Source organism: Muscardinus avellanarius (genome assembly GCF_963383645.1).
Source record: "Muscardinus avellanarius genome assembly, chromosome: 9".
Taxonomy (NCBI): domain Eukaryota; kingdom Metazoa; phylum Chordata; class Mammalia; order Rodentia; family Gliridae; genus Muscardinus; species Muscardinus avellanarius.
Genome location: NC_137795.1, coordinates 6,967,368 through 6,991,899, shown reverse-complemented (window position 1 = coordinate 6,991,899; position 24,532 = coordinate 6,967,368).

Here is a 24,532-nt window from a genome sequence, read left to right as displayed (position 1 = left end):
TTTCTCTTCATTCTTTCATTTCAGCCACAGGTGAATGCCATGAGATGTAGGCTCAGCACAGGCCCAAAGTAATGGGGCCAGTCAGTCGTGGACTGGAATTCAGAAACCATGAGCCCAAGAAAACCTTCCATCTTCATAAGTTGATTATCTCAGGTGTTTTGTTAAGGTAACTGAATACTGACTATCCCACATACCTCACATGGGAGCTCCCTTTCCCCTTCCTATAAGCCCCATCTCTGAGATCATGGTGGAATATCACACCATCAGAACCAAGGAACTCTGGGAAGGAGTTGTGGAATCATCCAGCTTTATTTTTCCATTGCTGAGGACTACAAGCAGAGAGAGAGAGAGAGAGAGAGGAGAGAGGAGAGAGGAGAGAGGAGAGAGGAGAGAGGAGAGAGGAGAGAGGAGAGAGGAGAGAGGAGAGAGGAGAGAGGAGAGAGGAGAGAGGAGAGAGGAGAGGAATCCTTGCTAAACCACACTACTTTGTCCTCATTCCAAGGAGAGAGAAAAAGGCAGAAGTCCTAGAGAGTTTAGCTCGGGGAGTCCAATCTCCCATGCTATAAAATAGTTGGAGATCTCCTACATTTGAAAAATCACAGCTGCATGCTCTGCCTTCCAGCACCAGGCAGGAGAAATGAGACAAACAAGCTTTGAAAATAAATCTGACTCTCTCTCGGCTCCAGATAGCCGACAAGTGTTCGTCCATCTGCCGCGAGCATTCACACTGCGAATTCATTGATTTGATAATACTCCCGCATAATTGATGGAGGCCCAGGCTGGCTTCTTGACTTGCTGCCTGACATCTTCCCAGCGTCGCTCCTTCTGCTTTATGCGTGACAAAGAGGAAAAAGCACAGTTTCCCAGCGCGTTCTGATGAGATGACACAAACACCAGTGGCCTTCTGGACACGATCCGCTTTTCGACTTCTTGAATGGCAGGCGTTGTTGGCTGTCTGCTTCTTTCTGATAAAATATTTCAGCCCATCTTCACGATGCAATAGACATCCTTCTCCACCCTGCTGTCCCTTTGCATTTGCAGGCAATTTAAAAAGCTAGAGGTCCACTGAGGTGCCTGGAGTCTCTCCCCAGTGAGAGGGAGCCTGGCAGTAACCGGGGGCTGACCGACCACAGTGATAACCGCAGAACTGTCATATGAGATATTAGCCCTGGGAAGAATACCGAGCTTCCTCCTCTCGGCAGCCACTACCCACCCGCCTCTCCGCTACTGCCACATTCAGATGTCACCACCATTCCATTAAATGGAATCAAAACAGCTGTGAGGATCGCTGTTTTATTTTATAGCACAAAATCACCATAACTTACTTTACAAAGCAGCCAGCTCCGGCAAGCGGGGCTGAGATGGAAACGCTGATCACAAAAGGGTGCGCGAGACAGCGGCAAACTGCCAAGCAGCGCGGGAGCTGGCAAAGTGGGGAGGCCGCAGGGGGCCCCCCGATTCACCCAAAATGATCCAGGAGCCCGTGATCATGTGGTCATTTTTATTTGACTTATTAATCAAAGGTCTACCATAGGACAAGTTGAGTTTCGTGTCTAGTAAACAGATGCCTACCTAAGATAAGTCAGACTGTTCAGGCAATACTGTACTTCTAGTCCTCTTTTCTTAGCTGGAATACTCACCCTGGAAATGCCCTGGAGACACGGAATTGAAGTCCTGGGAGGGTGTGCCAGCTTCCTCAACTGCACAGCATAGCCCGGGCAGTGTTGCAAGTGGCTAAGCTGTTGACTTGCAAGTGATACAGAGTCTGGGCCGGCCTTCTGTCTGCGCAACTTCCTAGCCGTACATCACTGGAAAAAATACCTGCAAAATGGGCTTCATAAGATTGTAGACCTTATCAGTGCCATGTCCTCATCTTCAACCTTACCATTTCCAATGGCATTCTTTGCCTTAGGATTTTTTTCTTTATTTTTTTTCTTTTATTTTTCTTTTCCTAACAGGTAAAGTACATTGCACCTGCTTACCTGCCAGGCTCTGTGCATCAGAAAGGGATGTTCCAAGAAGCAATTCTCAACCAATGAGGATGGGGATTGCAATATAAATCATATATATGAATTGATGTATAAGTTGGTCGGCTCCTTAGCCCCTGGGGCAGAATAATTCTAAGACTCAATCTCTCCACTGATATCCAGATTTCCACAGCAGGATCAAGCTCCAGCTGACCGCAATGGTAACTTGTCTAACCACGAGCCCTCTCTTAGCTGCTTCCCTGCTTTGTCTCATTTCCTACCCGTCTCCCGAGGTGTCCTGGAATCATCTCACCCTTCATCATATCCATACAATTGGGATGGTAAGTCCTCACAACTTACTTTACTAAGGAGCTAGCTCCAGCAAGCTGCAGACCAAGTGAGTAGTTTGAAGTCCCTTTTGGGGTCACAACCCCATATCTCCAAGGAGAGAACGGAATATTTCTTTTTCTCTTTCCTTCCTTCCTTCCTTCCTTCCTTCCTTCCTTCCTTTCTTTCTTTTTTTTTCAGTACTGGCAATGGAACCCAGGACCATTCCACCTCCAAATTACACCCCCAGCCCTATCTTTTATTCTTTATTTTGAAACAGGGTCTCACTGAGTTGCAAAAGGGCCTCACTAAGTAGCTGGGGCTGTCTGCAAACTGCAGCCCTCCTGTCTCAGCCTCTCGAATGCTGGGATTAAAAGCGTGTGCCACCACGCCCGGCTCCGGAATATTTTTTTTATCACAAACTCCACTTTCTTCCTGACTTCCAATATGTAATTGGAAATGTCTCCACAGGGGCAAAAATCCATGAATAAGTTTTCCTCTCTTAACCTTGCACGGCCTTGTAAGAATTCAGGCCTTCATAAAACGAGCAAACACGCACCAAAAGCTTAGGATTCCCTCGTGATAATGCTACTGGAGAATTAGCAGTGAACAGTGAGCAGTGAGCAGGTTCGGATCCAGAGCTTATGAGCACGTTCAGCTGGCGCAAAGGTGCTATGGAAACAACGTTTGGATCTAGTTATCATCAAGGACAAGTGAGTACATAGGAGAGTCAGATCAAGCACATTCTCTTGGGGTGAAATAAAAAAATTCACTGTTGTTCTTATTTGGTCGCTGGGGACTGAACCCAGGAGCATTCCACCTCCAAACTACACCCAGTCATTTATTTACTTTTTTATTTTTATTATTTATATTTATTTATTTTTAGTTTTAGTGTGTGTGTGTGTGTGTATAACTGGGGGTTGAATCCAGGGACAGTCTACCTCTGAGCTACACTTTCAGTATTAGTTTTTTTTTTTAATTCTCTATTTTGAAACAGGGTCTCACTAAGTTTCAGGGAACCTCACTAAGTAGCTGAGGCTGGCTGAGAACCTGAGATCCTCCTGTCTCAGCCTCCCAGGTACTGGGATTACAAGTGTGTGCCACCACGCCCGGCTTACTTCTTTTTATTTGTGAAACAAGGTCTTGCTAAGTTGCTGAGACTTTCACCTAAGTTGCCAAGGCTGGCTTTGCATCTGCGATGCTCCTGTCTCAGTCCCCAATTTACTGAGATTTTAGGTACCACCACACCCAGCCAGAGTACTGTCTCCCTTAATAGAGAATCAGTCATCTAAGGATAACAGCCAAACTACTACTACTACTTCTTCTTCTTCTTCTCCTTCTTCTTCTTCTTCTTCTTCTTCTTCTTCTTCTTCTTCTTCTTCTTCTTCTTCTTCTTCTTCTTCTTCTCCTTCTTCTCCTTCTCCTCCTTCTCCTCCTTCTCCTCCTTCTCCTTCTCCTTCTCCTCCTTCTCCTTCTTCTTCTTCTCCTTCTCCTTCTCCTCCATCATCATCATCATCATCATCATCATCATCATCATCATCATCATCATTATTTTGCAGGTCTGAGAATTGAACCCTCCAAGCTACACCCCCTGCCCTATTTTTTATTCTTTATTTTGAAACAGGGTCTCACTGAGTTGCAGAGGGCCTCACTAAGTAGCCGAGGCTGTCTGTGAACCGCGATCCTCCTGTCTCAGCCCCCCCAATGCTGGTATTACAAGCGTGCGCCACCACGCCCGGCCCATACTTATTATTAACCCCCGTTATTTTAACTCTGACTCTGCGGTCAGGGCACCTGGGTAGAGTATCTGCAGCCTGGGCGTCTGGGAGTCATAAATGGCACAGGATGTGGTCAAGATACTTTACATAGGCTGTCATTATCTAGATGGAAGGCCAGCTGATTCCTCCCCAGACATCTTTAAACCTCTGGAAGCTTAGGAATTCTGGTGGGGGTCTCAGAGTAACACTTGTTTCTTGTTTTCATTCTTCCTCCTTTTTAATGAGTTCAAAGTCAGAGCCGTTACACTGATGGGCCCGGCTGTCCTTGGGGAATGCTCAGCGTCCCTTTCTGTCCACTGAAGGGATTCAGGGATGCTTGCTAGACAGCATCTTATTGGAACCAATGAGGCCCATATAAAGCTCAAGGGACGTTGACAACCCCACCCTGGGCAGCCCCATCACCTGCCCACAGGGAGACCTGCTGCAGAAAACCTCCTTCTTATGTGGCAATTCAGTCTCACGTCTGAGTCCTTGATAGCAAAAGGCACTTACATTTAAAAGCATATTTCGATGTAAAGTCTACTGAACCCCACTCCCACCCCCAGATCCTTGGACACTCTCACCAAATGGAGACCTTGGGGCTGGCTGCCTGCTGCCTGCTCCGTTTTCCCATTCAATCCATTTTCACTGAACAGGAGAAATAAGCAGTGAAGCCAATATAGTTTTATTGGATCCAATGCACTGCCACTAAAACAAATATATGTACACTCAGGCCAATGCACTTTTATTAAAACAAATAGAATTTAATTCAAGGCAGCATTCGATACATTTTCTCCAAGCAATGAAATTAAGCTCTACCGGTACTTCTGCTCAATATGCTTTCCCAATCAAATCCATTTGAACAAAGTGAAATATATTTATCATAGATAACACATTTTTATTAAAAAACAAATTCACCGAAACCTGGTTTCCCTTGGAACCGACGAGAGAGAGAGAGAGAGAGAGAGAGAGAGAGAGAGAGAGAGAGAGAGAGATTCTAACCAATTGTACAATTAGATCCCAGACCCCGGTGTGTTTTTACTTTAGCAAAAAGCATCTCTACTGAGGTCCACTTTAAAGCACACTAATGAATAATAAAAGTTGCTCTGACGATGTCTCCTAAAAAAATTTTCCCAAAAATATGTCCTTTGGGGTGAAGGTAGAATCTAGAATATTAAAAAAAAAAAAGGAGCTTAGGGGAAAAGAATAGCACTGGAATAAGACTGCAATAAATTCAGATTTATTTATTTTTTTTTTGTGGTGCCAGGGAAGGAACCCAGGGCCATTCCAACTTTGAGTTACACCAGCCAGCACTATTTTATTTTTTATTTGGAAACAGGGTCTCACTAAGTTGCTAAGAGCCTTGGCTAAGCTGCTGAGGCTGGCCTCAAACCTGCAATCCTCCTGTCTCAAAATCTCATGCCTGGCTTAGTTCAGATATTTAGTGATTAAATATTTCTCCTGCCCGTGTGTGCCTGAAAGTAGAGTTTGGGGGTTTGAGTAAATGCATAAAGATGTGCTTCAGGGCATTTTTGTTTGCTGCTTTTCTACATCATCCGAGAAAAAAGTTTCTTCCTTACCAGTGTCCAAAAATATTGTCAATTCTCATCTCTCTTAGGCTAAGGGTTTCCACACTCCATCACAGAACCAACTCAATGGAAGGGAAGTGACATCTTTGCATGGCCCTTTGGAGAGAATTTCAATCTTGTGCCTGAATCTAAAAGCCTTCAATCTTTTGAAGAACTATGGGGAAAGAGAACCACTTCCAAATGCACACATACTTTGAGGATAACAAACTCACTGACGAGTGTTCAAGTCTGGTTCCCTCTTTGCAGGACCACTGTGCTCCTGATATGAGCACGACCCTCGGGTAGAGAAGCGCATCTGGAGAAGCTGGAGAAGAATCTCCTCCAGGACTGCCAGTCCCCTACCCATGGCCCACGAGAACCCCGCTCCCTCTCCCGCACTCTGTCTTCTCTGCTGCCATCTGACCACGAGGCTGTAGGACCTGGGAGAGAAGCAAAGGGTTGTGTTCCCTTCACTAAGCCGACCAGAAAATGCTCTTTCAGCCAAGACTGTAGACTCTACAATGACTTCTTTCCTCCTGCCTGGAAAATCCTAAATGGCAAATTATGCCTATGACTCACTGGGCAAATAATTCATGTACCTATGGGGGACCTTGGCCCTCAGTGGGCTGACCCCTGGCCTCTGGAACACAGCCAATGGTGGAAGAGACCTGGAGAACAGTCAGCCCAAGATGTTCATCACAGAATTATTAGAAAGGGGGGAATGTTAGAAACTCCAATATATAGTGTTGCGATAACATCTTCCTGACATAGTCTACAGTATTAACATTAACGGTATCAACACACTATTGTGAAGTGCTTTAGAAAAACCTAGGCCCTGTGGGTAAGAACCAGCTCAAGGGTGGAAAAAGGAGTGGAAGGAGACTGGAGACAGATCTAAGATGGCGCAAAGTGCAATTTGTTGGCAAAATGGTGGTTAGGACCAAGATGTGTAGTGGTTTCAGTTAGATTCCTACGTGAGATTTCAAAGTGACTCCATGGAGATACGTCACTGAATGGGAAGCACTCGTGGTAGAAACAAAAATAAAATACTCATGGTGGAAATAAGGATATTTTAGAAATCGCATATAGTACACATTTTTATCTTTGTCAAATGGCTTTTCATGTCTACGCAGAGACAAACCATGGGAAGGTGTTAACAGTTTAAATGATTGACAGCGTTATAGATCTCTCACTTTTTAATTTATATTTTATAAATTTCCTATGATGAGAAGATGTTAACAGTGGTTAAGTGATTGACAGGGTTATAGATGTCTTGCTTTTTTATTTATATTTTATAAATTTCCTATGATGAGCATGTAATACTTTGGGTATATGAAAATTTATTTCAGGGCCAGGTGTTGGTGGTGCACACTTGTAACTCCAGCATTCGGGAGGCTGAGACAGGAGGATTGTGATTCGCGGTTCCTCAGCTACTTAGCAATGCCCGTGACAACTCAGTGAGACCCTGTTTCAAAAATATTTAAAAAAAAAAAAAAGTAGGGCTGGGGATGTAGCTCAGAGATAGAATGTCTCTGGGTTCCATCCCCATTACCAAAAAAAAAAAATTATTTCAAAAGTAGTTACTTTTTAAAGGTGGTCTTAAGTCCAATCTAACTGACCAAATCACAGATCTGCCTCTATGATTTTACTTCTGCCATCCTTTCAAAAAAGGTCAGTATCCCATGTCACTTTTTTATTTTATTTTATTTTTTATCTTCTTGCAAGAACCCGGGTAGCAAATTCCTCCAGCGGGCTGGGTCTGGAGGTATACTCTTGTAATCCCAGTACTCGGGAGGCCAACATAGGAGGACTGCAGGTTCAAGGACAGCCTCAGCACACTAGCCAGACCCTGGTTCCAAATAAAATATAAAATAGGACTGGGGGTGTAGCTCCGAGATAGATTATCCCTGGGTTCAATCTCTGGCACCACAAAAAGGAAAAAGGAAAATTCCTTCACCGTTCTAGGAAGCTTTGTGACCGGCACAGAAGCCTCCTGTTGGTTTTGTCAGACGGTGAGGACCCGGTTTCCATAGTTCACAGGAGTTCGGGATTTCCCTTAGCTCAGAGCCATGCCGATCTGATTCAGTGACCTCAGGTCCGATGTCCAGTATCATCCAACTCCTCTGCTCCTTTTTGCCAATATCTATTTATCTTTCCTCTGTCATCATTCTGGTTTTCATTGTGTTCACTTGGAAAAGAGATCCAAGGTTTCTTAGAAACAGATGTCGGTTACAAAAAAAAAAAAAAAAAAAGATCCTATAGAAGAAGCAAATCCTCAAATAGTATAGAGATTTGTTCACGGTTATGCAAACACAGCCTTGGCGCCCCCCGGGCGGGGAACTGGAGGAGCCGGGGAGGGTGAGAGCTGGTGGTCCCTCATTCCCTGGCCCAGGTGCAAGGACCTCCGCACGCTACCCGGGGCTGCCGGAGGTGCAGCTGGGCGGGCGCCGGGGCCTGAGCCTGGGGTGGAAGCCATCCCTGCTCCCTCGGGCTATGCTGCGTGCCCTTCGGGGGAGGGTCGGGACTCCTGGGCTTCCTCGGCACCTGGGCTGAGGAGCAGGTTCAGCCCCTTCTGTCCTTATGGGTCCTTACGGGGTGCTTTACTGTGCCTGGCTGTAAGGATGGAGGAGGGCGATGAGAAGGAGGGAGAGGAAAGGGGTGGTGTGATGGTGGATGATAGAGAAAGAGACATAAAAGATAGCAGCCGGACACACACACACACACACACACACACACACACACACACACACCGTACACAGAACATGTCTCATCCATACCGACATTTTATCCAGCTGCAGGAAACCCCAGGTAGAAATAACTGCTGTTCTTTGCATCATAAACAGAACTGTCAAGGCTGTAAACCTCCTCATCTTTGTTATGAGGAAAGAAAAGTAGAGAAGCAGAAAGGGGTCAGGAGAGGGGTTTTTCTCTCCCAAGGCAGAGTTTCCACTGCGGGTCTTGTTTTCTGTCCTCCTACCTAGAGTTACTACTTCATTTTCTTTTGTCTTGAGGGGTCACCAGAGCCCCCGGCTCACCCACGGCCAGGCCTCTCCTAGCCTGTACTTCTTTCTCGAAACCCCTTTTCCTTCCCCACTCCTCAAAACATCCTGCTCACCAGTTCTTTCTGGCCCTGAAAAAAAAAAAAATGCCTTTTCCAGAAGCTGTCTGTGCCTGAGCCCATCTGAACTTCTAATGACCCTTGGAGATAGACCTGCCTCATAGAGGTGGGAACTGAGCCTCAGAGGTTGAGCAGCACAGCCAGCGGCACAGAGCTCCCAGAGACCTAGAGAGCTGAGCTTGCTGCTTCCTGAGAAACCCCAGGGACTGGCTCAGCGTGCGCCAGATCAGAAGAGGAAACTGAGGCCCGCAGAGGTGAACAGCCTGGTCAAGGTCACGCCAACTGTGCTCACGGCACCTGCCACATAGCTCATTACATTAAAACCCTTTGGCTAATTGCACGCCAAAAACCGGCCACTAAATTTACTGCCAGCGTTTTCTAAGAGAAGGCGGCTTGGTTCCAACCTTCTTCTCCATCTTTATTATCATTTCAGCCAAAGGCCCTGGAAACAGCGCAGCTGTGGTTTCTTCTATCTCCCTTCCTTTCCCTGCCCAGGGGACCAGGGACACCAGTGTGTGACCACAGAGTTCTGGAACTGGCCAGCAGGGGGAGCCCTGGAAAGACGGGGAGGGGCCTGTGCGCATGCTCAGCGCTCCTGCGCTTCTTTACAGCCGATGTCCACCCAGTGTTGGGCTTGGAACCACAGCCAGAGACTGCTCTGTGACAAAAAGAGGAGACAGACAGACACCGGGAAGGCCTACTGAGCATTTGAAACCTCACCCCGCCCTCCACAGCATGGGGGCCCACCTGCGCCCCTCTCCTGGCTCGGGTGGTGTTATCTGCTTGGCCCTGAATATTCGCAGACCCAATCAAGTAAAGAGACCATTCTTAGGCATTGAATAGTTATTTCACCACCAGTTGAGATACAGGGGACTGGTAGAGAGGTCACGGACTTGAGAATCAGATGGAGCTGGTTTAAGTTGGGCGTGTGTGAGCTATCCACCACCCTCCCACCAGCGCTCTGAGCAAAAAGCCTCTCATCTGTCCTCTGTAGGCGGGGAGCCTGCTCCGTGGGCATCCCATCTATATTTGTTAACTTGCAGCAAGAATGTGCAAGATCATTTATGTTGCTGGTTAGAAAGAAGAAGAATGGACTTCCGGGAAGATGGCGACGGAGAAAAGCAGAGCTTACGAGCCCCACTAACAACCAATTTCTATTACCACAAAATCAGCGCCTTTCATAGCCAGAAAACACCATCAGCAGAGAAACAAAAAAGGTAAATACAAGGGACAGAGAAAAAGAGGGCTGAAAAAACGAGACACCAGAAAGAAACCAAACCGCAGTACTGCAGCCGGAGCTGCAGCCCGGAGCCATGCGGACGCCATCTTTCCTTCCAGCACCAGGCTCCAGAGAGGAGGGGGACTCAGAACGGAGCTCAGAGCCAGAGTGGAGATACGCCGGCCTCACAGCCGAGGACGCAGCAGCAGCGCCATACTGCCAGCAGCAGCGGCGACTTCACCAGATGGCACCAGACCAACGAACTCAATAGCCCACCAGGCTCCAGAGAGGAGCGGCGGACAGCGAGCCGAGGTGAGCTTCTGCAGATCAGCCGGGCGGGATTCGGCAGATTTTTCGGCACAGGGAGCGTCTAAAGCTCCCAGGGGCTGGGCTCAGTGCACCCTGCAGGGACTCAGAGCAGAGCTCAAAAACAGAGAATACGCCAGCCTCACAGCCGAGGGCATGGCAGCGGCACCATATTGCCACTGGTGACAGCAGCAGCGAATTCACCAAGTCCACTACAGCTCCATCGGCACACTCAACAACAGTGAGTCAAATTGCGGCCCCTAGAGGAGAAATCCCAGTACTGACTTCCAGGGACTTGACCCAGTGCGGGAGTGGCGGTGGCAGAGATATCACACTATAGTCACAACTCCATGTAGGAGAACGCCCAGCCTGGCACCTCCCATGGTCTAAAGCAGCCTCGATTGACTGCCTAGGTCTGATACTTTGCGATACAACCCAGTAAAGGAGTAGTGGTAACTGAGATACCACAGACTCGAGATTCAGTGCAACTTAAGTAAGTCGTAGTGACACAGGGAAGAATCCAGAGAAGGCACAAACTTCCGAAATCATGGGAAAGAGAAATAACAATGGAGCAGTGAATGCCCACAACCCCACAACATCAGAAATTGATAAAACAGAAATTCAGAGATTTCTAGAAGATCAAATCAGGAAAATAACTGCAGAAATAATAGTGTTTTGAAAAGAATTCAGAGAGAGCCAAAAAGAGATAAAAGATATAATAAATGAAGCAAAGGCCTCAATTCAAAGTATAAACAACCGATTAGACCACATGGAGAATAGAATCTCACTCCTAGAAGATGATCACTCCAAAAATGAATGCATAGTTTCTAATTTAGAAAAAAATATCCGACAACAGAAATCTGACATTGAAGAAATATGGGCCCATTTTAAGAGAGCTAATCTAAGAATAATTGAAATAGAGGATGGAAAAGAAGGTGAAACCAAAGGGATCAACAATCTCTTCAAGGAAGTAATAGCAGAAAATTTTCCAAACATAGAGCAAGAGGTTGATACACAGGTCCAGGAAACTTATAGAACTCCCTTTAGACAGGATTGGAGAAGAGGATCCCCATGCCACATAATTGTCAAAATGACCAATGTGGAAGCCAAGCAGAGAATCTTAAAGGCAACAAAAACAAAGGGCCAAGTGACATTCAGAGGCAAACCAATTAGAATCACTCCAGACTTCCCAAACCAAGTCATGAGAGCCAGAAGGGCTTGGAGTAACATATTCCAAACTCTGAAAGAAAACAACTTCCAGCCAAAAATTTCCTACCCAGCAAAACTTTCTATCAAGTTAGATGGGGAAATAAGAAGCTTCCATAACAAACAGAAACTGAAGGAATTTATGTCTTCAAAACCAGCACTAGAGAAAATACTCAAAGAGATTAACTACAAAGAAGAAATAGGTAACACACACCAGAACCAGAGAAACAAGATTTTCCATCCAACAGACAACTAAGATTGGTTATCTGTGGAGATTCATTATTTATGTTAGTCTTTTACCTATTTCTAAATTGCATTGTTTGCTTTTATTGTTGCTAATTATTAGGATTTCTAGTTGGAATATTAATATACCTTCAGATATAGCATTTGGAAATATTTTATCCCATTCTATCAGTAACTTTTAACTCTGTCTACATTGTCTTTGGATATACAATATTTTTTTATTTTCTAGGGAGTTTGTTTACCCTTCTGTTGCCATTGAAATCATATCCAAGAAAACACTGCCAATTTCAATGTCATGAGGTTTTATGACCCAGATTTTCTTCTAAAAGTTTATAGTCTTAAGATTTATATTTAGGTCTTTTATCTATTTTGAGTTAATATTTGTATATGGTGTTAGGTAAGGGTCCGATTTTATTCTTCTTCATGTAATTATTATTTTTCAACAATATTTGGTTAAAAGATTATTATTTTCTCCACCAAATGTCTGTGGAAACCTTGTCAAAAATAACTTGACAATATATGGAAGAATTTATCTCTAGGCTTTTATTTAACTCCAATAGTTTATATATCTGCCTTTATAACAATACTACACTGTTTCAATTATTGTAGCTTTATAACATTTGAAATCAGAAAATATACATCTTCTAGCTCTGTTCTTTTTCAAGATCGTTTTGTGTATCTAGAGTCCATATTCCATATTAGGATAGATTTTCTCTGAAAAATAAATAAATAAATGTGTGATAGTTTCACCTAAAAAAAAGGAAAAAAATATTCTCTGATAAGAAAGAAAGCAGAAAGAAATATTGAAATGTTATCTTTAAGTCATCAAAAGCTTGGTATCAGACAAATGAAACTGTTATGTGAGATTATCATTGTTAATTTTAGATAAATTGCTATAATACTAGATGTCAAACACTAAGCCAAGCATGGGAAGGAGGGATGGGGAGGGAACGGAGTGGAGATCGGGTAGGGGCTGACTGGGTGATGTGTACATGTATGTCTACAAAAGTTTTTTTTATACCATTATGATGTATGAATACAGGGCACCAATAAAAAATAAATAAAGTACAAAAAAAAAAAGAAGAAGAAGAAGAATGACCCAATCCTTGTCCAGAAGCAGAATGACCCAATTCCCGCCCATTGGGCCTCCCTGGTTCAGTTTGGACTTGCAGAGTCCCTACTGGCTGAGTACCATAGGGGCCATCCTGAAATCCATTGGGTGATCTGGAGGCTTCGTGATGACTTTATCCTGGAGGCAACGCACGCGCACTTAGAGAGATAGTCAGACCCCTCTAAGGGCTTGTTAGACAGGTTTTGTTTGAAGTCACACACACACACACACACACACACACACACACACAAAACCACAGAACACACGCTAGAAGATGGGAGGGCGGGACATTACGTAAATTCAAGGGCAAGGAGCTCCTGTGAAGTGCCACGTGCATCTGAGTCCTCTCCCTCTATCCTAACAGAGGACCCAATATTCCAAGCCCCAGCAGACATTTTCCAGAGATTTAGAACCGTCGTGTCAAGGAAGAACAGAACTACCCAAGACAAAGAGAAGTAGCTTTCCCAGCTATTTACTATGTCTCAGTCTCAACTACAGCGAAACCCGGCTCGCCTGCTGTCCCTGCAGGCACTGCCAACAGCCCGAGTGGCTGGGGCAGGTTTCAGTGTTCAAATGTCTCCCAGTGTCATTAAATTAGCTTACATGGCTGGACGTCGTGTCCCCCGCCACTGAAAATGTTCTTTCTTGTCAGAAGCACCCACAGCCCACTGCCACGGTGAAATACCAGGAACCTCTTAACATTTTTCTTGATTTCTTTAAGAGCCAGCATTAGACATATTAAGAACAACAACCCAATCATTAAGCCCTGTGTAGTTCTCCTAGGAGCCAGCCTGTGGCTTTAATCGGATTGTGAACAACTCATTCTTATACCAGCCATTTATCTTCTCTGTTTACCCACACAGCGAGTGGCATTCTTTTTAGCATCAAAAAATAGTCATCAGAATTGAAAACAACAAAAGACCGCTCGGTACGTGCAGCGTGAAGTCACGTCTATGTACTTCCATTCATTTTCAGACTACGAAGTGCACTCGTTCCGATTAAACCTGGCATGCGTTAATTACACCTGAGGTCTGGGGTGGGTTTTCCTACAATAAAGGATGATTGAGAAGTAAAGCTCGGGCAGTACTGTGGGGCAGCCGGGCCTTGGAAGTCACCTGCCTCGTTGCATTTCCCAGTGAAAGTTCTCAGCCTCAGCAATGGAGCATGAACTGCGCATGCTTATCATCCCAGTACTTGGGGGGCTGAGACGGGAGGACCACAGGTACAAGGCCAGCCTCAGCAGCTTAGTGAGGACTTCAGCAACTTAGTGAGACCCTGCTTCAAAATAAAAAGTGAAAAGGGCTGGGGCTGTAGCTTAGAGGTAGAGTGCCCCTGGCTGTGAGCTTATGCTTGCTTTTTTTTTTTTTTTTTTTGTCTGTTTTCTTTCCAATCCCTGTGCTTTATAACCCATTTTATGGGCTGGAGTTAAGTGGCAGTACAATGCAGTTTGCTCTCTTACTGCTCGGCGCTAACAGCCATGATGAGCCATAATTAGAAGTAAAAACCACCACATAAATAACATGGCAGAAAAATCGCCACCACGAGGATCCAGGCTTTGGCTGTGGGGAACTTCAGCCTGTCCCGCGCATCCATCACACTTAAGGGCCACCGAGTGTTTTCCTCCATATTTGTCTTGCTAGAGCCAAAATGGGAGCCATTTCGACTTTCAAATCAGCTTTTGAAAATAGAAAGTGCACATTTAAACAGACTGTCTGCTGCTAAGTGTGATGTAGAAACCCATCCCTTGGGGGCCAAGACAGCTGCGGGGGCTGGGAGGGAGGGCCGGAGCCCAAGACAGGGAGGGCCAGGACCAGGAGGGGAGAAGCCTGCGCCCCCCACTTAGGGAAGCGCCCTGTAGCACTTCTCTGCAGAGCCAAAGGAGCTCTGAGCGCAGCTGTGGAGACTCTGCTGGGGGGCGATGAGGTTGAGGCCTCCTGTGCATTTCGCTTTGATGCCCTAGCCCGCAGTGGTGAGGAAGGAGTGGTTGACTAGCATGTTTGAGCTCCTAGCATCTCCTAAGCCATTTATGAAGATTTTTTTTTCCAGTTCTTAAAACAGACTTAGGCCATCAAGAGAAAGGAAGAGAAAACAAATTAGTGTTCTTCTTAAACTGGCACTGAAGAAATAAGGACCAACTGCTAGCTTCCCACATTCGGGCAGGATCATCAGCCTGCATGTGTATTTCTGCAAACCACATATGGCATCACACTGGACATTTTTTAAATTAAGATATGAAGACCTCGTTTTTGGTTTTCTTTTTTTTATGGACCTGTTATATTCTCACAAATTTACTACACATCTCAGAAAACACATCGCGTTGCCAAAGCTGGTGAGCAGCCCAGCATGGTTTATCTCCAGCCCACAGCTCTTTCCCTGAATTCAATACTGCAGGCACAATTTAATGCAAACCCAATTTATGACTTAATGCTCTAGGGACCTGGTGGGAGATTGTTACATTATTCTTTTCTAATCCTATTTGTGTTTTAATTTGCTAAGTCTGTAATGAGGTGCATGCCTTGAATAGATTCAAGATCTTTCACATTGCTTTTGACTTTGTTTAATATAATAGATTTTACAGTTTGCATTAAATACCCAGGTGCTACGGTCAGTATTATCTCTTTATTTTCTCAACCAGAGTGAATAAAATTACGCCGCGAAAGTAATTGTGTACATGTTTCCTTGTTTATTGTAATGGTTTATTTCCTATTATAATTCTTGATTCAAATTACATCTAGTTCTCCAAAAGTCAATTCTCCAAGGGCTCCCGCTCCTCCCCACCTCCCGCCCCTTTTTGTACGATTGTTAGCCTCCTAAGAGAATGGGGTATTGGCTGACAATTGATTAGTTGAATAATAATAGAATAAGTGTTCTAGTCTAATTTATGATACTTCAATTAAAAAGAAAGGGAGAAAGAGGAAGAAGGAGGAAAGAAAAGGCAGGAGGAAAGAAAAGGAAGGAAGGGAAGAAGGGAGGGAGGGAGGAAGGAAGGAAGGGAGGGAGGAAGGCAGGCAGGCAGGCAGGCGGGAGGGAAGAGAGTGCAGCAATGGTGTGCTGCTATGTGTATGCCCCTGTTTTATTTCTGGTGTTCGCCTGAAGTGCACAGTCCTAATCAGAACTGCCACACCACCAACTCCACGGAGTGTCATTTTCCGTCCATAACTGTGTTACAGCCAATTACAGCGAAATTCTCTGTTCTGTATGCACAATCAAAGGGGGTCTGGAATGCGTTTTGCTATTTTCTGAATCCTATTATTGCAGACATGTTTATTACATTCAGAAGATGGGTTTTTGAAATTACACTGGAATTGGACAACCCACCTGCCATTTACAAACAAAAGGACCTCCACATTTCCAACAGGGAGGAAGTTCGTTTAGATTTTTCCTGGTAACTTTCCTAACGTGATTTTTCTCCCGCAACTGTTTTTATAAGACCCATTGCACAAGCCCCCATATCTTTTAAAACTAACCAAGATCTCCAGCTGACGTTGATTTTTGAATTAATCACAGTTTTCGATTCCTGTGGTAGATGCTGGCCATAATTTCCATTCTTAGATTTTCCCCAAACTACAAATAAAGAGATTGCAAGATAGACCCCAAATTATAACGATTTGACAGTACTGAAGCAGCTCCTTTAGGTTGGTGTCGGAAGAAAAATTTCCGTTTATGACCTGAAATTTCATTTGGGGCCATTTTAAGAGGAAAACGAGAGGGTGTTAGAAAAGACACATGATACCTATTTGAAAACGTAGCGCCTCGTCATTAATTATTAAGGGAGAAATGAAAGTGTTTCTAAACCAAATACTTTCCCTTTTCCCTTCTACTAGAGTTTATACTCTTAAATTTTCCCCCAAGCTTACTTTATTACTGGTATTTGCCTCGCAGAGCCAGGGGATATTACTACCTTTTTATTTGCTCCTTTTACAGGCCCCAACAAAGTGCTTTTAGAATATACAGCCACTTAATTCAAGTCAAGCCTCCTCAATACCTCTTTCACTCAAGCCATTTCTAATTTGCTTTCCTCCGGCCAGGAGCCCAAAGAAGACACCGTGATTTATGTTTTCATTTATTTATTTTATTTGGGCTTTTCATTTAAGAAAAGAAATTCTGCACACACACGCGCTCACACACACACACACACACACACACACACACACACAACACCATCCTCATTTCGACATCATCTGACCCCATCCCATGCCACCTCTCTGCCTTTGGACCCGTAAGACATCCTCAAAGCCAAACTTCAGAGTTTTAAGCTTGGACCACGGTGTGAAGGAGGCTTGGCCTGGGCTCCTTACACTGTGAGAGCAGCGATGCCAGGGCTTGAGAGTCCCGTCTGCTGTGGGCCAGCAGTGGGCTCTTCCTCATTCTTTATCCCTTTCAATCCCGCCCCTAAAATGATAGTTGCTTGGTATGATGCTTACGTCTCCATAAAAATATGGTTAAAGGTGTGTGCCTTGGTAACAGGATGGACATCATCATTCTAATCCAGGTGTGATTTGGGTTTGGGGGTTGAGGAAATGGTGGGTAGAGGAAATTCCTATATGATGTGTAAGAGTTTGGCTTGAGAGTCCAGCATCCTTGAGCTTGAGTCTCATTTCTGCTTCTGAGTAACTCCTTCTGTCTACAACGATTCATTGACCCAGTCAGTCTGTCAACAACACTTATTAGGTACCTACTGTATGCGAGGTATCTCCATAGATAGGGTTCCTTTCTGTAGTGTTGTTGTGGGGCAGATAGACAAGCATTTAAGATGTGACAGGCATGATCATAGGAAAAGCCTTTTGGAAAAAAAGTAACATATAAGTAGTTATAGGAGATTGGTTTCCTTAAGCACAAACTAGCGGGTACTATAGCACCTGCCTCATGAGGTCCCTATTAGACTGAGTTAATGCACAACTAGGGCTTTGCATGCTGATGACATAAAAATAGAGCCTTGGCTTTAAAAAAAATCAGTAAAGCAATTATTATCATTATCGCTAAATACTGTCCCAGGATTCCCAAAGAAATTAATATTAGAGTATCATGACATTTCACCTGCAAGAAGATTCAAGCTTCACCCTGTGGTTCTAATTCTTTTTTATAGAGTGAACTAAACAATAATATTGTCCTTAGAACAAGTAAATTTGAAGATAGATGAACTAAAATTAAGTCCCTCTCAAGTAAAACACATTAGCCATTGAGTCTTTATCAAACACCAGCTTCTCAGAGGCAGAGATGAATCTGACAGGTCAGTTCTACCTGCTCTAAAAAAAGATGCTTAATCGCCTCCAAGATTTGCAAGAGCCTGTTCCTCCAGAAGCTTCTTATGCTTCATCAAAGGTAATCAATTTTTTTGTGTGTGTGGTACTGGTGATGGAACCCAGGGGCATTCTACCTCCAAGCTACACCCCCAGCCCTAGTTTTTATTCTTTATTTTGAGACAGGGTCTCACTGATTTGCAAAGGGCCTCGCTAAGTAGTAGCTGAGGCTATCCAAGAACCAAGATCCTCCCGTCTCAGCCTCCCATATGCTGGGATTAAAGCATACACCACCACGCCCGGCTGGTGATCAATTTTAATTTCATTTAAAAGACAGTCAAGAAGCACTTGTAAATTAATATCAACACCTTGAGAGTCATATGTACTCGTCATGACTCAGAAACACATCCCCACAGAGACAAACATCGGCCCAGCCTGTGATCAGACCAAACCGCCCTTCGGAGACCCGGCCCCTCAGGCAGCGCAGTGCCTTGGCAGGCACAGAGCGAGAAGTGGAACTCTCCAACACGGCTCCGGAGAAGAAGACCGTCAGATGCTGAAGCACAGGAATAGGACACGAAGGTCTCAAATAGGTGCCAATAAGTATTTTTTAGCTGAGTCATGGCAGAATTCCCCCTAGGAGAGGGAACTGCCTTCATTAGAGCAGATACTTTGATGCACCATTTTGGTGGCTAATGGGTTCTTCTTGGCAGAACACTGGGGGGATTTTGAGGTTCTGGGTGCAGCCTGAGAAGCAGAGGAAGAGAAGAGTCTTTTGACAGAGAGGGGAAAGCAGCCAGGGAGCGGTGGGCACATTTAGGAGGAAAGCTAACAGAGAAGTTTACCTTGGTGTGGGTATGACAGAGGAACTATTATGAAAAATTATGTCCAGTCTGTGTGTGTGTGGTAGTACTAGGGATTGAACCCTGGGTAGTTCTACCTCTGAGCTATACTCCCCGCCCTAATTTATTTTTTATTTTGAAACAGGATCTCACTAACTTGCTGAGAGCCTTACCGAGTTGCTGATGCTGGCCTCAAACCTGCAATCCTCCTGTCTTAGCTTCCCAAGTACTGGGACTACAGGTGTGTGTCACCACGCCCAACAATGTCCAATCTTTAATGTTTGACAGTTGGCTATTTGCTAACCTAGATTGCTAAGTAACATCCGCCACACACACACACACACACACACACACACACACACACACACACATCACTAAGTGGCTTTATATACTGCATCTTATGATGAGTAGTGATCAGATACCCTCCACGAACACTGACAGTATCTTTGTGGCCAGGAGCAGAGAAGAGAAAACAGACTTAGGGTCCAACAGAGACCTGGAGGTCAGAGGAACAAGAGGTTGGAGGAAAAAACCCCAAGAATATGAGCTCCGGAAACTCACAGAGATCCTTTGAAAGGCCATGAGATTCCTACAAGTGGACAAGAGACTTTGAGCCAGTTTTATTTACCCAACCTGGACTATCTCTATCTAAAAAATATCAAGCGCTAGTTCTTCTTTCATTAGAAAGTATCACTCACTCAAAGTCTCCTGGAAACGTAAGCTTCTTACCAGCTGAACCAACCTCGTTTTAGATTTTGGGATAACTGGCAAATTGAAAAGACCAAAGGGAGCTACTTTTCCAGCTTCAGATATACCCGTGATGGCTTCTTTGCATTCTTATAGTACGGTCCCTTTAAGTAGGAGAACCCTGTCACCAGTGAATGGTTGCTGATCTAATTACTAATTGATGGCAAAGAGTCTCTAATGACCTAATAGCTCATTAGGGTTGACTGAGCCAGCAGGGGTCTTGGAAAATGTTTTGAATTCTACTCTGAGGTTTTGTGAGTTTTCCTAGACACACATCAGACCATTGCCTAGTTTATTAAGCTCATAAATGTGAGATCATAACAAGAACAGGACAAATATAACTTGGAAGTGTAAAGGTTTATATAGGAGCTTTATGACGGAGACGCGTCACACTGCCAAAATCACATTATGAGAAGCTTTGGAGAGACATGCTGGGAATCAAATGGGTTCCCAACAGGTAACTAGGTATGCCAAGAATCGAGCTGTCACCGTGGTAGTGTGGAAGCAGAGGGGGTTAATTCACCATCCATTCATCATTTAATAAATTAGTATGTATTAAATACCTATTACCCATATGGTAGTATAGATAAATGCTTGATAGGCATTAGGTCAATTTACACAATTGCTTTAGCCATGTGAGAAATTGATGCTCTCGAGTTAGGAGGCTCTGTGGAGTTATATCATATATATTTTGTTTTTTGGTTGGGGGAAGTTTTTTTATGGTACTGGGGATGGAACCCAGGAACATTCTACCTCCGAGATACACCGCCAGCCCCGTTTTTTTTTTTTTATTATTCTTTATTTTGAAACAGGGTCTCATTGAGTTGCAAAGATCCTCACTAAGTAGCTGAGGCTGTCTGTGAACCACCATCCTCCTGTCTCAGCCTCCCGAATGCTGGGATTACAAGCGTGCGCCACCACGCCTGGCATCATATATACTTTGAATCTCATAGAGCCAGCGAGGGACAGATCTGGGACTCCAATCCAAGTCTTTCTTGAATTTTTTATTTTTTCATATCACATTGATTGCTACTAGAGTTAAAACAACCCAAGCAGCTCACTTTTTAAAATACTTATCTCTGAAGATATAAGGAAAGGTGATTGTGGTTAATAATCCACTTGAAAAGAAAGATCCAGTTCCAGTTTTATAGCAAAAACACCATGGGTCGTTAAAATACTCAGAGAAGCCCAAATGGATGGTGGTGAATTCTCACTCAGTCCTAGCACTGGACCAGCCCACACCTGGACGGTTTTCAGGATGGGATGATGCTCAGTCAGTGCCTGGATGAAGTTCCTTCCTGGTGATAACCTCGCCCACTGCTCAAGCTGGAACTGCAGAGAAACAAGGGGGAAGATGAGAAGTGATCGCCCAGGAAGACTGACCCAGCATGCAGACGTCTTGTTCCATTTGAGAAGACGCTGATTATAACATTTTTCTTAGTCGGATTTGGTGGCACCCTCCTGTAATCCCAGAACTTTGGAGGCTGAGACAGGAGATTAGCAGGTTTGTGGTTAGCCTCAACAATTCAGTGAGGCCCCCCACAACTTAGCGAGACCCTGTTTGGGAATAAATAATAAAATAGGGCTGAGGATGTAGCTGAGAGGTAGAATGCCCCTGGGCTCCATCCCAAGTATCATGCCAAAAACTAACTAAATAAATAACATTTTTCTCCAGTACTAAAAGTCACACCTTATGTTTAACTGAAGTGTTCACTGGAAGCCATCACAGGAGAGCAATCTGTGTATCAAGAGCATAGCTAAAGGCATTTGTCAAGAAAAGTCGGTCCATAAATTTGGCCAAGGTATTTCCTCTCAGCTTTGCTGCCCTGGCTGAGTCCTCTCTGTGGGACACAGGCTTCCTGGTCCTCAGGGGGTCAGGCTGTAGAGCAGAGGCCCTTCTCGCCAATGGAGAGCCTTGCTGGACATGCTCACGGTAGCCACAGGGCATAACCAGGATGAACATCTCTGCCTCGTCTTCACTTCTTCTAGAGGATGTCTAGAAGAACCCAAGCCCACATGAGTCCATGAACATCCAGAATAGGAATACACCTCCACCTTAATTGTGTGAGTGGGGCTCCCAACTCAATGCTGTGACGGTGTCTAAGAGCTGCATAAAAGCCCCCAAATATGTCAAGATATGCAAAAGCAGCTGTTCATCTTTCTTTCAAAAGGTGCAAGCAATGTTGGTTGACCTCTATTACAGAACCAGCATAGATTAGCTGAAATAATACTTGAACAGTTTTTTAGTACCCAACTATATGTTCTGTTATAAGGAATAGCAAATGTTTAATCATAAATATTTTAATGGCTTCAGGGATTCATGGTATTCAATGACCGTGTTAAATGATAATAATCACATCTGGTTTATTACTATAGTAATTCAGCAGCTTCTCTTCAGCAGTTATTTTTTATTATATGTGCTGTGCTACTGTCATGGTCATTTATAGCAGTAATATTTTAAAGTGGCTCATTTGTTTGTTTAAGGACAGTTTCACAATATATTTCTGTATTAATATACGTTTTGTACTATGATTTCCAAGCTGCCACTGGAAAATTGATCCGAGCCTGTTATGACTGGAGAGGCGGGAGGTGCTCAAAGTGTCCAGGCAGAGATGGAGTGGGGACCAGATGGGACTGTCCCGCACCTGCTGGGGTTAGGATGACTGCTGCGCGGCCTTATTCATGGATGAAGAAGTGCATTGAGGAAGAGAAGAATTAATAATCGGTGCTAAAGGAAGACCACAGGTTCAGGAGGCATTTGTATCAGACATCATCCCCAAGGCAAAGGCCTCTGGGAAGAACCCCGATACATCTGGTGCCCATCGGCTCCTGGCAGCCTGTTGGCTTCAATAACAAAATGGTACCGAGGAGATGTCGAGAGGACAAGCCTGGACTTGCCGGGGTGATGCAAGGCTAGGTCGGGGTCACCCGCTTAGCCAGCGACCTCCGTTTGTTTCAGATCTGCTCCAAGTGGCCGTGGAGGGCAGCGCGGCAGGGATGTTCAGGCTGGTGGCTCAGAGCAGCAGGTGCCACACGGACTTGTGTGCGGTGCCTGCCACACTTCTGCCCCTTCTGATACCGCACCAGGCGTCACCTGCAGTGAGTGGGATATAGACCTGAAATCCTCCGTTGCTCCTTGGTGAGGTGGGGGGAGTGAGAGGGTCTTCATACCCCCAGGGGAGTTAATTTTCTGTGACATTTGGATGAACCAGTTATGAAAATGCAGAGTAGCCCCCACAAAGAAATCCGGTGCTCGGCCCCCTCTTGCCCAGATCCTGATTGGTTGGGGTGACAGAGGGCAAATGGCTTTTATGGCTATGAATGATGTATGACCGTAAAATGGTCTGTGGCCAGAGGTGCCAGGTGACATGGCTGCTGATTTAACGGACACCCAGGGTGATGTCTGCGGAGATGTTTAAGCACACGTGCGCCGGGCTGAGGACCGGCTACCAAGCAATCGTTTGTCTCGCGCTTCCTTCCCGTTTTATTTTACTTCGTCATAAAAACGAGGATAGTAAAGCTCCGCTTCTCTTCCTGATAATGATGAAGATTTACTCGCCGCCACAGTGGCAGCTCCTCCCTTCCAGCCCTTCTACCTCTTTTTCCTCTTTCTACCTGCAGGGGTAGCTGTGAGGGGTTCGGGGCTGGCCAGGTTGGAAAGGCAGCCACCGGCTCCTCGGGAAGGGGAGAGATGTTCTCTGGCTCACTTCTGCCGTTGGAGGATTAGGAAAAGAAAAACGAGAGGTCACAAGTAGATGGATGGGTTGGAAGGATTCCTGTTCAAACCAGCAAAGGTGTCAGAGACAAAGGAGACCCACTCCCCAGGATTCCTCACGCTGGGAAAAGTCCTGAGAACGAACCGGCTCCGGCAGCTCTGGGTTCCTCTGGCTCTTCGGCTTCAGCCAGAGCAGCAACGATTAATCAGAGTTAGATTTGGGTCCGGGAGCTTGACTTTTATATGGAGACTGAATGGGCATTAGAGGAATATAAATTTTACACAATGTGGAAGTTTTCTCAAATAATCAGAAATCTTTGAGTCATCGTAGAGTAACTCCTGGCTATACCTAAGGAAATTATTGCTTAAGACTCATTTGGCTTGCCGGGCGTGGTGGCACACGCTTGTAATCCCTGCGCTTGGGAGGCTGAGACAGGAGAATCGCACAGGTTTGAAGCCAGCCTCAGCTACTGAGTGAGGCTCTCAGCAACTTAGTGAGACCTTGTTTCCAAATAAAATATAAAATAGGTCTGGGAGTGTAGCCCGGAGGTAGAAAGTCCCTGGGTTCCACCCCCAGTACCACCACCAAAAAAAAAAAAAAAAAAAAAGACTCATTTGGCTTTGGGTTCCATTCAAAATCAGGAATGGTGAGCTCTTGCCCAATATTTTTGCACTAAGTGTCAGTGGGGCCTCATCCCTTCCTTTACAGGTCACCAGCAGACCCCTCCCATTCATATGACCCTCACACCAAAACCTATTTGCCATTCCTGTTCTAGAGCTTTCCAGTGCTTTGCCTCCTGAGAAAAACAATCTAAAGAGCTTTCTACCTTTTTCAGGTGCCTAAATTTTCCCTAAAAATAAACGAACAATTAGTTTTCTAAGAGTGTATATAAAGCCAGACGTGGTGGCGCACGCTTGTAATCCCAGCATTTGGGAGGCTGAGACCAGAGGATCGCAGTTCGCGGACAGCCTCAGCTACCTAGTGAGGCCCTCTGCAACTCAGTGAAACCCGGTTTCAAAATAAAGAATAATAAGTAGGGAATGGGGTGTAGCTCAGAGGATGAATGCCCCTGGGTTCCACTCCCAGACCTGCAAAAAAAAAAAAAAAAAAAAAAAAAGAGTGCATATAAAGCCAGGCGTGGTGGTGCACGCTTGTAATCCCAGTA